The 16,778-nt window shown below is 37.0% G+C and overlaps 1 pseudogene; it reads left to right on the forward strand.

Annotated features, from left to right (window-relative positions):
• The first annotated feature begins 4,917 nt into the window (after positions 1 to 4,917).
• LOC103275349 lies at positions 4,918 to 15,239 on the forward strand (annotated as a pseudogene).
• Positions 15,240 to 16,778: the final 1,539 nt, after the last annotated feature.

The raw sequence follows: 16,778 nt of genomic DNA on the forward strand, positions 1-16,778 counted from the left end.
GGCATTCCTGTTAGTGAGGGTATTTATTTTTATTACACTGTGATCTGAATGATACTTGGTATTATTTCGACCTTTTGAAATGTGTTCATACTTATTTATATCTGAATGAGTGGTTGATCTTGGAGTGTGCTTCATATGCTAATGAGAATAATGTGTATTCTGTGGTTAGTGAATGAAGTGTTCTGCCGATGTCTATTAGATCCAATTGGTTGAATGTCAACTTAAGGTTCCAAATTTCCTTGTTTTTATGTCAATGATCTTTCTAAGGCTTTTAGTGGGGTATTAAAGTCTCTGACTATAATTGTATGGCTGTCTATGTCCTGTCTTAATTTAACTGGCAATTGTTTTATAAATCTGGGTGCCTCCTATGTTGGATATATATACATTCAGGATGGATATTTCTTGCTGGTATATTGAACCTTTTATTAAAATATAGTGTATTTTACTGTCCTTTTAAACTTGTTTTGGTTTAAGGATGTTTTGTCTGATAGGAGAATAGATATTCCTCCTCTTTTTTGTTTTCCATTTTCCTGGAAGATCTTTCTCCAGTCTTTTTACCTTCAGTCTCTGGATGTCATTTGCAGTGAGATGAATTTCCTGAAGGCAGCAGAAGTATATATCATGCTTTATTCAATTTGTCACTCTGTGCCTTTTGAGTGGCACATTCAGTTCATTCATGTTTAAGTTAATTATTAATATATGGGGTTTATTTCTGTCATATTACTATTAAGATGCTATTTTGCATATGAGGCTTTGTGATTGATTTGTATGGGCTGTGAATTCTTTTCCTACCCATGTTTTTGTGATGAGTGGAACTGTCCTTTGATTTCTGGGCCTGGAACTTTCTTAATCATCGCCTGAAAAACTGGTTTGAAGGTGGCATATTTTCTTAGAGATCGGATGTCTGGAAATCATTTTAATTCCTTTTCATTAGTGAAGTTCAGCTTGGCAGGAGTTGTTTTTCTTTAAGACTATTAAAGATGAAGCCCCAATTTCTTCTGGCCTATAGGGTTTCTCCTGAAGAGATCTATTTCAATTCTGATGGGTGCTCCTTGGTAGATGGTCTGTCTCTTCTCTCTAGTTGTACTTAGCATATTTTCTTTCATGTTCATTGTGGCAAGAAAGATTATTACGTGTCTTGGGGATAGTCTTTTCATGTAATACCTAACAGGAATTCTCTGAATCTTTTGTGTCTGCCTGATAGCTTCTCCTTCAAGAGAGGGGAAGTTTCCTTGAATGATATCTTGGAATATTTTTTCCAAAGTGTTCTCAATTTCCTCTTCTCTCCAAAGGTTGCAAATCAGCCATAGATTTGGTCTCTTTACATAATCTCAGATCTCTTGTTGGCTTTTCTCATAAGAATAAGAAGTCTTCCTAAGTCTTTTCTTTTCTTTTCATTCCCAGACTAGGCTAGTTCAATAATTTGATCTGCATGCTCTGATATTCTTTCCTCTACTTAATTGATTCTGCTGCTAAGGTTTGTTATTGTGCTTTGAAATTCTAGGAGAGAATTCTTAATTTCTAGAAGTTCAATTTGGTTCCTTCTTAGAATGACCAGGTCAACTTTTACTACCTACACTGTTTTTGTGACCTGAATGACTTGTGTGTCCACTTTGTTGGGGATCCCATTGAGATAGTCTTGAATAGTCTGAATTCTATATTTATCATCAGAGACAGAGACAGGTCATTCTGAAGGATTCCATTGCTTGGGATCTGGGAAGCCCCTTTATGGGTGTCAACTCCTATGGCTTTGGGAATTGCTAAAGCCTTCTTTTTATTTTAAAGATGTGGGGTACAATTCAGGACTAGATAAACAAATGTTCATTATGCAGGTACACTTATTGATAAAGTGTGACCCCTGTCCCCCGGCAGTTTCCCACTACTGCCAATCCCCCTATATAGTATGATGATAATTGCTCAAGGTCTGCTTCTGAGTGAGAAAATGTAGTTTCAGTTCTTTGTTTCTGTGACAGATCACTCAGTACTATAGACTCTAAGTCCATACAAGTTGCTGCGAAGTTCCTAATTTTATCCCTCTTTTTGACCTTGTAATATTTCCATTCTTTTTCATAGAATGATTTGAGTTCTCTGGGTATATGCCCAGTAGGGGGATTGTGGGGTCATGGGGAAGGTCAATTTTTAGATCTTTCAGGAATTGCCACACTGTTTTCCAGAGAGCTTGTACTTGTTTACACTCCCACCAACAGTGTGGAAGTGTTCCCTTTTCCCAGAATCCTCTCCAGCATCTGTTGTTTTTTGAGTTATTGATGATGACCATCCTGATAGAAGTTAGGTGATAACTCAGTGTACTTTTAATTTGCATTTCTTTGGTGACTAGTGAGGCCGAGCATTTTTCTATGTCTGTTGGCTGCTCGTATGTCTTCTTTTGAGAAGTGTCTATTCATATCTTTTTCCCACTTTGTCATGGGGCTATTTTTTTTTTTCTTTTCTTTCAGCATGTTTGAGTTCCTTGTAGATCCTAGATGTTAGGTCTTTGTCAGATATACAGTTGGCAAATTTTTTTCCCAGTCTGTTGGTTGTCTCCCACTTTCTTGATGGTTTTTTTGGTTTTGCAGAAGCTTGTCAGTTTGATGAGGTCCCACTTGTCTATCTCATCTCTTATGGCATGGGCACTTGGGAGTTTGATCAAGAATTGGTTGCCAGTCCCAATTTCTATAAGGGCATCTCCTGCATTTTCCACCCAAGCCAGGTAAAGATCCAACAAAGAGAGAGAACTACAGGTAGATATCCTTTATGAACATTGAAGCTAAAATTATCAACAAGATTCTAGCAAACCAGATCCAACAACACATCTCAAAACTCATCCACTAGGATCAAACTAGCTTCATCCCAGGGATGCAGGACTGGTTCAATATCTGCAAGACCATAAACATAATTAAATACATCAACAGACGTAAAAACAAAAACTACATGATTATATCATTAGACACATAAGTTTTCGACAAAATCAGCATCCCTTCTTAATAAAAACCCTCGGACATCTAGGCATAGATGCAACATACCTCAAAATAGTAAGAACCATCTATGAGAAACCCACAGCCAACATACTGCAAAATAGACAGAAATTAGAACAAAATTTCCCCTGAAAACCGGAACAAAACAAGAATGCCCACTCCCACCTCTCCTGTTCAACATAGTATTAGAAGACCTAGCTAGATCAAACATACAAGGGAAGGAAATCAGAGGTATCCAAATAAGAAAAGAGGAAATTAAGCTATCTTTCTTTGCAGACAACACAATTCTATACCTTGAAAGCCCAAGATAATCTGTCAAAAACCTCCTTGTATGACAAAGCACTTTGGCAAAGTCTCAGGTTATAAAATAAATGTGCAAAAGATAGTCTCATTCCTATGTGCCAACAAAAAACAATCAGAAACCCAAACAAAAAGCACAATTCATTCAAAACAGTCACACACATACAAAAATGAAATACCTCAGCATCCTCCTAACCAGAGAAGTGAAAGCTCTTTACAACGAAAACTATAAAACACTGCTCAAAGAAATGAAAGATGACACAAACAAATGGAAAGATATTCCATGCTCATTGATTGGGACAATCAACATTGTTAATCCTACCCAAGGCAATCTATAGAGTTAGCGCAATGCCTATTAAATTACCAGCAACATTCTTCTCAGCATGGAAACAATTCATATGGAAACATACACGACCACAAATAGTCAAAACAATCCTCAACAACAACAACAACAAAAACAAAGTGGGAGATATCACACTCCCAGACTTTAAACTTTATTATAAAGCTGCAATAATCAAAACAGCCTGGTATTAGTAAAAGAACAGGCACATAGACCAAGGAACACGACAGAGATTCGGGAAGCAAAACCTCAATTTCTCAACTAACTCATCTTCGACAAAGCCCCCACTGTCAACCACTGAGGAGAGGAGAACTTATTCAGTAAATGGTGCTGGAAAAACTGGCTGACCACATGCAGAAAATTAAAACAAGACCTCTACCTAACACCATACACAAACAACTCTAAATGGATCAAAGACCTAAACATAAAACGTCAAACTATTGGAGGGTTTTGTTGTTGTTGTTGGTTTTGGGGGTTTGTTTGTTTGGTTGGTTTTGTGTGTGTGTGTGTGTGTGTGTGTGTGTGTGTGTGTGTGTGTGTGTGCTGGTTCTTCCTCATCTGTGAGTGCACACTCTTCTCTTTTTGTTTTTGTTTTGTTGTTTTTTACTAGATAAAATTGCTACTATTAGGGTGGCAGTTCTTATTGTTTTACTTGACCTCTCTCCTCTGGGCTCCCTGTGGGAAGGACAGAGTGTCAAGAAGGGTGGTGAGCTGGGGAAAACCATCTGGCACTGATTCACTGAAACAGTCTGACAGAGGTGAGGAGAGTCCTTTCCTCCAGTTCAGAGGCTTTCTCCTCCCTTCAGCACATGCACCAGGGGCCCTGCCTGTCCAGGAGTTCTGGCAGCCCCTCCCCCAGCCCATGTCTCTTTGACAGCATTGGTATGTGACCAGGAGGGACCTATGGCACAAGCTCTTGGAAGCACAGGGTTGCCATCTTCCTTGTAGGCAAGACTGTCTTTTTCACCCTGGAGTAGAAGGGAGGCAGCTGTCTCTTAGTGGAGAGTTGGTATTCCTCCCTCAGTCCACAGGTGGGAGGGACTGCTGCCACTGAAATGCAGAGGTGCCTCACCTCCTACGTCTACCCTGCTACCCCAGTGATGGCAGTCTTCTGAGGGCAAGCTGCTTCTGCAGTCCTGATCTGGGGCTGAAAGGAATGCCAGCCCTGGAGAAATGTACCCAAAGTGGGCATGTCATACCTGCTTGGTGCTGGAGACAGAGGGAGGGAGAAATACCCAGGCAGCACAGACCACTCCACAGGGTGTTTCCTGCAGAGCTTCTTTGTGTAGGGTGAGGGGCTTGATGGCCCCCAGTACCAGGACTCCTCGGAAGCTTGGGTTCCCCAGTGTCCACCTGGATCTCACCAGTGCCTCTATCCCAATTAAGGGCAGATCTGTGTCTGGCTGGTGCAGGCAGGGTGCGGGGAGCGGGGAGGTGTGGGCTGTCTCTCCCTTGGCTGGAACTGCAGAGGCTTGTGTGAGATGTGTAGGAAGAAAAGCTGTCACTTCCACTCACTCCTTCCCAAGGGTGCGCTCCCAATCTCGTGATGGGGCCACTACCGGGGGTGTCCAGACCCTGGAACTGTCTGCCTTTTATGTACCCAGGTGACTGTCCAATAAATCACAACTTAAGTTTTTAGACTGACCCTCAGAGCTGTAGATCCACTCCTCCATATAAGTTCTTTGCTGAGAACAGCAATCATGTGATGTCTTCAGTCAACCATCTTGGGCCTCCCCAAACTTATTTCTTTATTCCCTATTCACCCATTTCATAATCTTCATTGATATAATTTAAGGTTTTAGAAATAGAAATTTTATTGTTTCTGGTATTTCTTTCATTCTATATATTTATTTATCAAAAATCAACAGGTATTTAACTTTTAAGTTTATTAGCTTTTAAGTTTATTTAGTATTTGTTTTAACTTTATTTTTAAAAATATTTAAACTTATGCATTTAGCAGATTTTAGTGCTCATTGTCATATTATTCATGTACAATTTACATGTATACTTTTTAGCTTCTGTATAATTCATATTAATTTGCTTCCCAATTATATTAAGATTGCTCCCATGTGGCAATATTTCTGTTTGTTTCTTTGTCCATATTTGTATTTTGTAATTTCTACAACTGTTAATTTTGATGTTATTTTATTGTTGCCTTCAGACATAAAAAGTTTTGGATTGAATATGCAATTTGGGGGCTCAAACTTTCTCCAAAAAATGGTAGTCTTCTCTCTTTGTTCTGGCATTCAAAATTACAAGTAAGCCTGAAGCCAGTCTAGCTAGTGTTTTTAAGTAAAAAACAACAAGAACAGCAACAAACATTTTTTCTTTATAAGTGAAGAAATTTCACCAATATTTGTTCAAATGAAAATCTCTTTTTTATCAGTTTTGCCTTATAACGTTAAAAAGTCAAAAGGCATTTTAAATCTATATTTGTAGCTCTTTATTCATCTCAAAAAGTTTCCTTCTATTAAGCATATGCAGGTACTGGTACAAGAGCAGACACATGAACCAATGGAACAGACTAGAGAATCCAGAAATAAACCCAAACACTTACAAACAACTGATCTTTGACAAAGCAGATAAAAACATACACTGGGGAAAAGACACCCTACTCAACAAATGGTGCTGGGAAAATTGGATAGTTACATGTAGAAAAATGAAACTTGATCTCTATCTCTCACCATATACAAAAATTAACTCAAGATGGATTAAAGACTTGCATGTCCAACCTGAAGCCATAAAAATCCTACAAGAAAACTTAGGAAAAACTCTTATGGACACTGGTCTAGGCAAAGAATTTATAGCCAAACCCCCAAAACAAATGCAACTAACTAAAACAAAAATAAATAAGTGAGACAATTAAACTAAAAAGCTTCTGCACAGCAAAAGAAATAACAGAGCAAATATGCAACCTACAGAAGGGGAGAAGTTATCCACAAACTATACATCTGACAAAAGACTAATATCCAAACTCTACAAAGAACTCAAAACAAATCAGCAAGAGAAAAGCAAACAACCCCATTAAAAAGTGGGCAAACAGCATGAACAGACATCTCTCAAAAGAAGATATTCAAATGGCCAGCAGACATATAAAAAATGCTCGCTATCACTCAAAATCAGGGAAATGCAAGTTAAAACCCCAATGAGATACCGCCTTACACCAGTCAGAATGGTCATTGTTAAAAATTAATAAAAATGTGGAATGATTGCCTGAACCCAGCAGGTGGAGGCTGCAGTAGCCACGAGCATGCCACTGCACTCCAGTCTTGGCAACAGAGTAAGACTCTGACTCAAAAGAAAAAAAAGAAAAAAGACAAAATACAATCATATTTTTCTCTGTGTATCATGTGTGTCTTTTTCTGACATAGTGTGTCCATTTGCATTAACTTGAGCAAATAGCCACAGTAACAAAGAAACCACAAGCTTGCAATTCATTTTAAAATTTAAAAAAATAGAAAAACAATAGATGCTGGTGCAGATGTGTAGAAAAGGGAACAGTTATACATTGTGATAGGAGTGTAAATTAGTACAACCTCTGTGGAAATTGGTATAGAGATTTCTCAAACAGTGAAAAACAGGTCTACCATTTAATCCAGTAATCTCACTATTAGGTATATACCCTAAGGAATAGAGGTCATGATATAAAAAAGACACCTGCACCCATATGTTCATTGAAGCACAACACAATTGCAGAGATGTGGAATCAACCTAAATGCCCATCAACTCATCAGTGGATAATTAAAATGTGGTATGTGTACATCATGGAATACTATACAACCATAAAAAGGAATGATGTCATGTCCTTTGCAGCAAATGGGTGGAGCTGGAGGTCATTATCCTATGTAATCTGTCTCAGAAACAGAAAGCCAAGCATCACTTTTATCACTTGTTCTCACTCATATGTAGAAGCCAAATGGTCACAAAGATGAAAATAATAGACATTCACTGGGACACCAAAAAGAGAGAAGGGAAGAAGGTGGTTAGAGTTCATAAAATACTTACAGGCATAATATTCACTATCAGAGGAATGGGCCACTTGAGATTCAATCCCCAACACTATAAAATAAGTCCATGTCATGAACACACATGTGTACCCATTAAATCTAACATTTTAAAAAATAATAAAAATTAGATTTAAAAATAAGAAAGAAATAAAGACATTCCAAAATAAACAAAAGCTGAGGGTGTTTACCACCCCTAAAACAGTCCTACAAAAAATCCTACATGGAGCCCACTATGTTGAAAAGTAAAACAATCCTGAACAGCATCATAAAACTATATGAAAATATACAACTGTTTCTTAAAGATAAATACACACACAGATATATATTCTTTACCATCATAATGATGATTCATAAGACACTTAAAATTCTGCTATATAATTTTAAGAAAACATAAATTTGTACAAATCTGTTACAAAATACATGTCATAAAATGATATAATTTATTATATTTCTAACAAAATGGAGGACATAAAAAGGTATAGTTTTGTATTTAATTGAAACAAAGTTGTTATGAGATTAAAATATATTGTTATAAGTTCAAGATGTTCTATGTACTCTCCATTTCTCAAGGTGAACACGAAAACGTAATATCTTTAGGAGGTATGCAAAATGAAATGAGAAATGAATCAAAGCATGTTACTACAAAGTCAGTTTTTTAAATGACAGAAAACTTAGCTATAAGAATTTAAAATAATTATAAATAAAATTGTAGCTACAAATTTTTTTCTTTTAGGAATTATTTTAAGTATAAATAGATTGAACTTTTTAAAGAAAAGAAATAAAGTGGCTAAATGCATTAAGAAAAAACAAGATGCTACAATATACTGTTTATACTCATAAGAGACTCACTTTGGCTCTAAGAAGTCAAATGGGCTGAAAATAGCAGGATCAAAATATATAAATATATATCTTATGCAAATACCAATCACAATTAAGTAAAGTGATCATAATTATATTAAACAAAATAATCTTCAAGTCAAATATTTCACAAGAAATGAAGACTGATATTATATAATAGTAAAATGAGCTTACTTATCAGGAATCTATAATCAATTTTATATACACACACAAACACACACACACACACACACACACACACACCACGTATATGTATATATAACATTAGGGTTCCAAAATATGTGATGCAAATATTGTCAGAAATGAAGCAAAAATACACAGCAACACAATAATTGTAATCTTCAGACTGACACTTTCAACAATCAATAGAAAAATTAGATAGATCAGAAAGAAAAAAAAGCCTATGCAGTAAGTCCCCTACATACAAACCTTCAAGTAGCAAACTTTCAAATATGCAAACGTGTTGCATGCCCAATGACATAAGTTAGTTCACATGTGTGGTGGACATTGTTGTGTGCATGCATCCTCTACAAGTGGCTGTACTTTTGTGTACTCTACTGTACATTGCCGTATATTTATTTTTATGTATTATACATATGAAAAGTATTATAAACCTGTTACAGTACAGTACTATATGACCAATCATGTTAGCTGAGTACCTAGACTAACTTTGTTGGACCTATGAACATGCTCTCAGAATGGAACTCATTCGTATGTAGGTTACTCCCTATATTTACTTCATACATCTTTCTCCCCTTTTTTAGTGTCGTAAGGAACTATTATTATTCATATGCTATGAATGACAAACAAGAAAACCTAAGTCTATCATCTTCTCCCTTTTCTTCTACAGCCTGTGGGAACCCCAGTTTATCCTTAAAAACTGTTGTTTTTCTTTTTTGCAGTGCCCATTCTCTTCTATCTTGTTTCCAATGTTAATTTTCATTCAGTTATATCATCTTTGATTCCCTGGAAGTTTCTCATCTTCTATCCAGTTTGCTTTTCATCTTAGAGTTAAATTTCAGACTATCATCTTTCTAACTAAGCCTGCTCTTTTTTAAGCATTATTTCTGTTTCCTGCGTTTAATAATTTGGAGGGATTTGAATTCTTCCAAATCTTCAGAATAAGTCACCCTTCCCCTTTCACCTCAACAGTTTTACTCTGGATCCACATGGGCTAAAACAATATGCTCCAGGTAATATGGAGATGCAAAGACAGAAAGACTACCAACCTATAGGGGCCAGGGAAGTTTTCTGAAGGAACTCAGGCCTTAAACAGTGAGCTCAAGTGACCCAGAGGAAAATAGAGATGTTTTTAAAGAAGGACACTTGTTTCCGCTTATATTTTAGATGGAAATCTCTGGCAGTTGTATGGAGAAAATGTTCAAGTCAGCAGCACTAACTAGGAAGCTGCTGAAACAGGCAGATGAGAGAACCTTCAACGATGTTGGTGACAGAGGGTGTTGCTAGAACAGAGGGTAGCATCAAAAAATATCTAAGTCAAAAAACTTGGTATCTGAATTTATGTGCCCATGGAGGAAAAGGAAAGACCCCAGAATGACCAGACAAGGAGGAGACCGCGGAAGATGGCATGTTCAGTTTTTACATACTGTGGTATAGTGCATGTATTATTTACATGGGATTTCCAAGTGGAGATGTCTATATGAAGTCTGAAGCCTAGGGGAAAGTCTGGCCTGAAGAAATAAAGTGGAAATACTCTGGACTACTCTGAAGCTACTGCTCTGTACTCTGTAATAAGGCTAATAACGCCGAATTAACAGTTATTGTGAGGGCTCCATGAGTCATATGTGCCTACTCCCAGACTAATTCTACCCATGGCCATTTAGACATACTTTGAGTTCTTCTTCCACCAGGAATTTCTGTTTTCCTTGATGGACTCTGCGTTGGTTGTCCCCTTGCGTTTCAGAGTCTGTTCCTACATGCAGTAGAAATGCCTGCCATTGAAATAGCCCTTTCTATTCAAATTACTGACTGTGATTACTGGTTAAAGATGTCTCCAAGTCAGCCCTCATTCTCCAAAAGGGGAATTTGGGCAGTTCCTGGCATAGAATGAGAGATCAGGAAAGAGCAGGCATTTTCTCACATGTGCCCTTTCAGCTCCTTTTATCAGATCAGTGTTGGCTTGGAACCCCCTTCTTCTGCCCCCAATCCTACTCATCAGAGCTAGACAGTGAGAAAAGGGTGGAAAGAAGAAGTGTAGATGGGCCAGAAAAATCTGGAAGCTGTGAGGATCGGGCTGATGTCCATGAGCAGAAGTGATTAAAGATGGAATATTATGCTACTGAAGGCCTGGGTGATTTCTACAGCCTTTGACTTTGCATTAGAGAACCTATTGGGGGAAAGGACACCTTTGCAGTTTTGGCTGGTGCTCTTTATGATGTGCATGTTCTGGGCTCTGGAGGTTGCCCGGAAGAGTTTCCTGGCAGCCTCCAGATCATCTCCACCCCACGTGGCTACAGAGATGCTGCTGCAGATCAAGAGTGCAGAGAAAGGGCAGGAGAGGAGGGAAGATTCTGGACAAAGATGTGTGAGATCAGAATCATAGCAATAGCACTAAGATAAGGAATTTAGAGGTATCTTCTCCCCCATCCCCAAGTAAAGATTTTCCTGTCAATGTTCTGCGAGAGAAACAGAAGAAAAAGAAAATTAGGAAAAGTACATGAAATAAAACACTGACAGTTGTCACCACTAATGATGATTATAGGGTCTTTTTTTTTTTTTCAAAATAGATGAGTTTATTCAGGAATGAATGACAAGGGATTATAACTCAGGATATGCAGGCTACGATGAATAGTAGGCACATCTGGAGAGGCTGGAGTAAGGGCAAACTTTTAAAGGCAAACTGAGGAAGGTTATATGAGTTATTTTGAGACAATTATCTTGGCCACAAGAATCAATATCAAGGATAGCATCAGTCCAAGGTTGAATAGGCAATTACTGGATGGAAGTCCTCACAGAAGTATTATTTGTGGAAGGATGCAGTGGTCTTTGGGCAAGGTCGTGGTTTTCAGAGTTCTTGTAAGAGTTTTTAGCACAGACATGTATGTGACAGAGCCTCTTATTGATGACCTATCAACTCCATTGTGTTAGAGTTTGGCATAAGGGATTCCATTTTGATTCTAATAACTTCCACAGGACCAAAGAGCAAGGGGAGTAGAGTAAAAGAATTTTATAGAAAAGAGAGAGGCAGAACTCTAGAGAAATGAAGTTAATTGTTTTCCACCCCTCCTGTAGAATGGGAAAGAATCCCTTATTGTGGAATCCAGTTAAAGATAGCAGCTTTGGATATTTGCTCTGAGGTTCAAGGAAAGGCAACAACAGGTACAGACCACAGTGTGGTCACCAGGCAGTGGTTTGCACAGTAGCATTGACTATTTTTTGAAGAAGTGTGAAACGAATGTGTGCAAGGTTGATCGAGCATGCGCAGAAACTGAGCTCTAACTACTTAGAGGCACACTTTTCCAAGTTTTTCATGCAAGTGGGACAAAAAGTTTTTACAGACTGAAGCCTCTTAGGAATTCTTACTTTCTGCAAGCATTCTATATAACTAATGTGAAATATCTGTGTTGCATATCATGTTTTAGACATCAAAGTCCTTTGTATATTCCTCTGATCAGTATACAAGAGGTTATAGAGATAATGGTTAAGAGCTTGAACTCTGGAGCCAAACTGCCTATGTTTGAACTCTGGCTCTGCCACATAGTAATGTGATCTTAGTGGATGTCTCCTCAACCAAAGATATGGGGCTAACAGTACAACTGAAAGGATCAAATGAAGTTCTCCTAACTCTTATCCAGAATGACTGACCACACCCCAATTAGAATTCAGATGAATTTCTACTCTATCTTGTCCTCGTATTTTCTAAGGTTTAGGGGTTTTTTGTTCTGCATCTTTGGAATATTAGTCATAAAAGAGTTATATTAGTCCATACTCAAGAAATTCAATGTTGCCTGCAGAGAGGAAAAAAAAACTTCTTGAATATTGATTAATTTAGGTTAGTCATTTATAACATAGAACTCGGTGAGTATTGATATATCCAACATACATGATTATCTATCTTGTAGCAAATGACATTAAATAAACAATGATAAACATATATATTATTTTTATCTGTAAAATCCTGTACTAAATACATGCGACTTTTTAAAAAACTGATATTTTGGCTCCAACATGTTCTATTTATAAGACCTCAGACAAATATGTTATAACTTTAATTGAGCTTTGGTTTTAAAGCCTTATCATTAAAGCAGATAAATTAATAGTATCTGAGTCATAATTTTGTTATGAGAAAGTATGTATACATGTATTGAAAGCTTATAAATGATCAATAAAGTTGAGTGTTATTATCTTTATTCCACAGTAAATAGCATGGAGACTGAATTAAGTAGTCAGAGTGGCCAAACATCTTTCTTTTCTTTCTCTTTGTGTCTCTCTCCCTTTTGTTCTCTCTTTGTCCAAAATACCATTATAGAAAAGGTAATTTTATTCAAACAATAACAAATTTGTGACTGCTCTGTGAAACAAGAAAGGGAGCTCCCCACTCCCTTGCTTGTGGCTACTTCTCAATCCCAGCAGCTTCTGACAATCCTTGTGCATATTTTGGAGTCCTGTGGTGTGTACCTATACCTATGCTTTGCTAAAACAGAACCAATTTCTTGAAACAAAACTAAGCCACAATAAAGCATCCATATAAACAACTATCATGTCAGAATGTAAAATGGTCAAAACATTACTTCTAGATAACAAAAAAAAAATAGCATACTTCATATACAATAACTCATGGCAGAGCCCCTCTGTGGATACTCAGTAGACTTCCCAACAGCCATATGTAATTCCGATATTATACCTGGTGTATCCAGAATGAAACTTGAATCTGTTTCAGCATATTATTGTGTCTAAAATGTTGTATTCAAGTTTGAGGAAAACAATATAAATTTTTCTTACATAAGTACCTTCTAGAATGTGTTGAAAGATATATATATATATTCTGATTTTAGAGTATGAAAAGTCAAAAAATTTCCACTGAAAAACATTAACCAGGGATATAGTTTATAAATTATGTAAATGCCAATAAAATTTTTTTGGTGAAAAGCACAAACAATAGAGGGATTAAATAGTAAAGACACAGCTTAGGACAGAATTAGTAAATGTGAAGAGTTGAGTAATTCACCAAGTACTTGTAATGAAAGAGAAAACTAGGAAATATTAAATAAGTGAAAAGATATGCAGAATAGAGGGAAGGGGTCTATATATATCAAATAGGCATTACAAAAAGAAATAAGAGATGAAATAAGAGAAAGGTGATATTGAATGAGATCATGTTCTAGAGATGCAGAAATCCATTAGTCTTCAAACAAGTTAGATTCATATCACATACCATGATAAAGTTGTAGAATATCAGAGATAAATTGCTCATTGGCTAGAATAAAAAAGATTATGTACTAACTAATACAAATAACAGAAGAATTATCTCAGTAATCAATAAAGGCATTAGAAATTATAATAGGCTTCTGGGCTGGTGAACTTCGTCCATGTGCTGGAAGGGTGGGGCAGCTCCACGGGGAGAGAAGCACCTATGCTCAAGACTGTTCCAAACCTTGACACATACACCCTGTCATCTGGCTCTTCCCTGTCCTGTATATTATCTTCTGCAAGTCACTTAAATACCTTTTGTTCAAGAAGAAATAATCCAGACAAGGAAGAAGAAACAAATCAAGATATGTCGCTCTGTGGCTGTCAAGTTGTGGTTTTGGACAGATGGTCACATCAGGGAAGACTATTCCCCAAAAAAGATCTTACGAGCATTGAAAGACAAGTGCTGTGAGGAGGAACTGGACTTCAGAGCTGTGGTGGTGGATGAGGTGGTGCTGACAACGAGCAGGAAAACCTGGGCCTCCAGAACAATGGAGAACTAATCAATGCATACCGCCAAGCGGTGGTAGTGAGAGTACCAACCCCTTGGGTGCAAAGTGATAGTGACATCACTGTTTTGCACCATCTAGAGAAGATGGGATGAAAATTGATGAGCTGACCTCAAGCCATCTTGAACTGTGTTAATAAGTCCTGGACATTTCAAGAGTTGACTGGCCATGGTGATCCTCTGCTAGATATTTTCTTTTATGGTGGCTGTGAAAACTTTGTTAAAATGATTGATGAAGCAGAAGCACTGGAATTCCCAATGGTAGTGAAGAATACACTGGGCCATAGAGATAAAGCTGTTTGCTTGGCTCGAGATAAGCATCATTTGACTGATCCAAGCCATCTTACTCACCATGAAGCTCTGTACCTGTTCCAGAAATATGTTAAGGAGTCTCATGGACAGGATGTATGTGTTACTGTCATGAAAGCCCATGTGGTTGCCACCATGTTACCTTGTTCAACAGACAGGAGAATGCAAAGCAACTGCTCACTAGGTGGTGTGGGAATGGTGTGCTCATTGAGTGAACAGGGAAATAACTGGCTATCCAGGTGTCTAATATCCTGGGGATGGATGTGTGTGGCACTGACCTGTTGATGAAAGATGGTAGCTTCTTCTGTGTCTTCAAGGCCAGTGCAAATGTAGGTATCATCGTCTTTGATAAGGATTGTAATCTAGATGTAGGTGGTGTCACAGCGGACTGTGCTGTCTCCCTTCTACTCTCTGGCTGACTCACCAGTTTTCCCCGTTTTAAAAGGAATGTGATGAAATTTGTTTTTTCAATAGAATTAAAGTTGAGCGAAAGCTTAATTGTTGATGAATAGAATAGTACTTTCATCTGTGCAGTGTCTCATTTCACCTCAGAAAAGATACTAAAAAGGAGTTTCTCATTTATCTTAGGATACTCTAGTGCCATCTAAAAGAATTTGATTTGCACAGGGTAACTGGAGGACTCACATACATTATATATTAGTATCTCTGACTCATTAACCAAAAGAAATACTTGGTACTTCTTTTACTAAATGGCCATACTTTAAAGGATGCATACCATGTGGCATAGAGAAATAAATGGGGGAAAAAGAACTTCTTAGTTATCATTCGTATGTTTATAGAGACCACCTAGTTGTCACATATATTCTGATGCATATACTAAGACTAGTTATATATCGTGTGTATGTAGATTAATGCATTTAAAAACACAAATAGAGCAACCTATTTATTTGATGAAAAGCTCGGGTTTGTGTCAGTAGGGTAAGGGATAAGGAAAAATGTAGTTAGCTTTTATTTTTAACTTATACCAAGTTAAGCAACTATATTATAGGAAACATCTGATATTAGCTCACCTGTAGTTTTACTCACTAGTATATATCTTTTGTGCATTCACACTATATTAAAACATGGCGTTAGCAACCTATTTCTGGATTGCACATACAACATGTTAGAATGAAAAGGGCAGGAATGGTCATCTTAGATTTAAATATCATGAATATTTTCTTGAATCCCCTCAAAAATTAAGGTAAAGAATATGAACAAGTCGTTCTGGAAAAACCAAAAGGAAACAGTAGCAGATACTTTAATGAAAATTAAATTTACTTTCATAATTGTTTTATAACTTTTGTATAGCCTTCATTGTTATTATGAGAGGTAAAATGTATTTATCAAATAATGTGTAATCATGATAAAATCTGAATTATTATAAATTTTTGTATATTGTTAAACCCATAATTCTAAATTGTATTTAAAAATAATTATTTCTCATATTGTTTTTATTTCACCCATGATGAAAACTGGACTATATAGAGAGAGAGCTACATAGATATATCTAAACACATATAAGTATGAACTATTCTATTTAAAATTTTGAAGTTTTTCTTCTTTTTTGGTGTCTATAATTGATTGATCATTTCTGCTGGCTTTTCTCCAGTGAACTTTAAAATATTTCTGTATATGTTATCAATAAAATGCTACCTTGAGGCCAAGGCAAATGGATTGCCTGAGCCTGTGGGTTCGAGACCAGCCCAGGCAACTTGGCGAGACATCATCTCTACAATAAATCAAAAATATGTGGGTGTGGAAGCACGAGCCAGCACATGCCTACAGTTGTGGCTACTTGAAAGGCTGAGGCGGAAGAATAACTGGAGCCCAGTGGGTTGACACTTGAATGGCCATGAGCATACCACTGTACTTCAGTCTGGGCGACAGAGTAACACTCCAACTCAAAAAAAGAAAAAAGAAAAAAGAAACTACCCAGGAACATTAGAAAAATCCAACAAAAGTCTTGGTTTCATCTAGCATATTACTAGACTTTGAGAAGATATCAAAGGCATTCATTTTCAAAATCATCTTTTTCTCAAGAAGAAAGT

Source organism: Carlito syrichta, unplaced genomic scaffold (assembly GCF_000164805.1).
Source record: "Carlito syrichta isolate Samal-C Ts95f unplaced genomic scaffold, Tarsius_syrichta-2.0.1 Scaffold315405, whole genome shotgun sequence".
Taxonomy (NCBI): domain Eukaryota; kingdom Metazoa; phylum Chordata; class Mammalia; order Primates; family Tarsiidae; genus Carlito; species Carlito syrichta.